Here is a 2,219-nt window from a genome sequence, read left to right as displayed (position 1 = left end):
GACGGAGAACCTCCACCACCGGGCGCAGTAGCTTCGTGAAGCACCACGGAGTGGAGGATAGTCCGAAGGGCAGGGCCCGAAACTCGAATACCTGCCCCTTCCACTCGAACTGAAGAAAGCGCATGTGAGGGGAAAAAATAGGGACCGTCAGGTACGCATCCTTCAGGTCGATCCGTACCATCCAATCTCCCGGAAGGAGGATATCGCGGAGGAGGTGAACCCCTTCCATCTTGAAGTGGCGGTAAACCAGCCACTCGTTGAATTCTCGCAGATTGAAAACAGGCCTGAACCCTTTGTCCATTTTTTTCAACTAAAAAGAGGTTGCTGAGAAAGCCATTTGGATGAAGTACTTTCCGTACCAGCTCTGAAACCTCGGAGTCTATTAAAGCTGCCTCCTCTGCCGAGAAGATCAAAGGCCTGGGACGCCTCAGCTGAACTGGAGTGCCGTAAAACTCTATCTGGAAGCCCCTGACTGTCTGCAACACCCACGGGTCTGAAGTAATCTTTCCCCAATTGTGAGCAAAACGAGACAGCCTCCCCCCCAACTCTAGCGGGGAAGAAAGGGAAATCCTTACCAGAGGGACCTCCAGGGGCGTTCGCGCCACCTCTGTTGCTCCAACCTCTGCCTTTTCCGGCACCTCTGCTGGGATAGAAGGTGCCCTGGCGACCGTCGTTACAGCCGTTATTCCTTTCGCTGTTGACCTCTATTGGCGGAGCCTTGCTGCTGGGATTGGCCGGAGGAGCGACCCCTGCCTCTTCCGGCCCCGGCAAAAACACGCCCCGGGAAGATCTTTTTAATCGAGGCCTGAGCCTTGTCAAGGGATGAAAATGTCGTGACAAACTTATTCAGCTCCTTGATGAAAGGGTCGCCAAAAAGCTTGCCTTGGGCCACGGAGCCCACCTCCGACGTAGCTAATTCCCCCAACTTCGGGTCAACCTTAATGAGGAGGGACCGCCGTCTCTCTGCCGCCAGGGTGCAATTCACGTTGCCGAGAAGGCATATTGCCCGCTGAGCCCAACCAGCCACTATTTCCGTAGACAGTGGAGTACCCGACTCCTTGGCCCGCTCCGTCAGCTGAATAATCTGCGTCAAGGGCCCCACAACGTCAAGTAGCTTATCCTGACAACTCCTCCATGAACGGTCGATGCCCTTCTTAGGATCGCGCATGTATTTCCCGAAGAAAATACACAACTTGTCGTCGATGTCAGGAGTATGCGCCACCTTCCCTTTAAGCGAAGGCCGGGGGCACTCGCTCCGCAATCTAGCCCTGACCTCCCTCTCCAGGGGTTGACGGAGCTTGGAGGCCACATAGTCCGCCACCTTGGCATCGGGGAACCACTCAGATGACTGAGGGTAGTAAAGTTGCATGGGATCGAACATATCCGAGTGTCCCCCGTCCCCATCCTGGGATTCCGAGGAGCGAGTCCTGGACGCCAGTGACGGCCCAGATCTTTGTCCTCGTCGGACGAAACATCGCCCTCCGAAACACCCTCCCCGTCTAGGGAAAGACCACCATCGGGTTCCATATTCGGGGCGACCTCGTTGCCAGTTTGTCTGGGTTCGTCCTCCTCCCGGCAGGGTACCTGTCGAAGCGTTCGCGCACTCTTAAGGAAGGAGTCCCTCAATTTGTCGAACCCTTCCAGGTGCCCCGCGTGACGCTTAGCCGCCTTCCTACTCTCCCCCTGGGACGTACTAGGACCTGCCTCTGCCGCACTAGGGCCACCGAAAACCCCCGGGATACTCCTAGCCAACTCGCCTACCCTATCCTGCAAGGGAGCCAGCACCCTAGAAATGGCCTGTGAAAGAGCAAGGTCCATGGCAGGCGGGAGAGTCTGCAGCCACTCCTCTTCTGCCGCCTGAGTTGCAGAGTAAAAATGGTCTTCAGCCATAATACGTAGGGTGAGAGCACCAAAACGCCCTTGTAATAAATAGGCAGCCCCCTCTCTGGTGCTCAGACAGCGCAGACACGAAGCCGTCCAGAAATCCGGCCCAAATCAGCGCGGTAATACACCAATGCCACCAGGTGGCACTGCAGGGTCAAAGAAGAGCCCGAGAATGCACCGCAACACGGTGTCAGGGAGAGGATTGGTCGGGACGCGGCCCGATATCTAAGCAGCCCCCCCGCAGTCCCGAACGCGCATCTATGTCCGCGAGAGCGCGGGAAGAGCAACTACACGCGGCAAAGGACGCGCCCCACGGAAGCCTACTGCGCCAAACC

General features: G+C 57.1%; 1 pseudogene; it reads right to left on the bottom strand.

Annotated features, from left to right (window-relative positions):
- Window positions 1-306: 306 nt before the first annotated feature.
- LOC144798090 (uncharacterized) lies at window positions 307-1,818 on the bottom strand (annotated as a pseudogene).
- Between the last annotated feature and the right edge of the window lie 401 nt (window positions 1,819-2,219).

The sequence above is a fragment of the Lissotriton helveticus genome, chromosome 12 (assembly GCF_964261635.1).
Source record: "Lissotriton helveticus chromosome 12, aLisHel1.1, whole genome shotgun sequence".
NCBI classification, from domain to species: domain Eukaryota; kingdom Metazoa; phylum Chordata; class Amphibia; order Caudata; family Salamandridae; genus Lissotriton; species Lissotriton helveticus.
The sequence above is the reverse complement of the archived record's forward strand: the minus strand, read 5'-3'. Positions and strand labels throughout refer to the sequence as shown.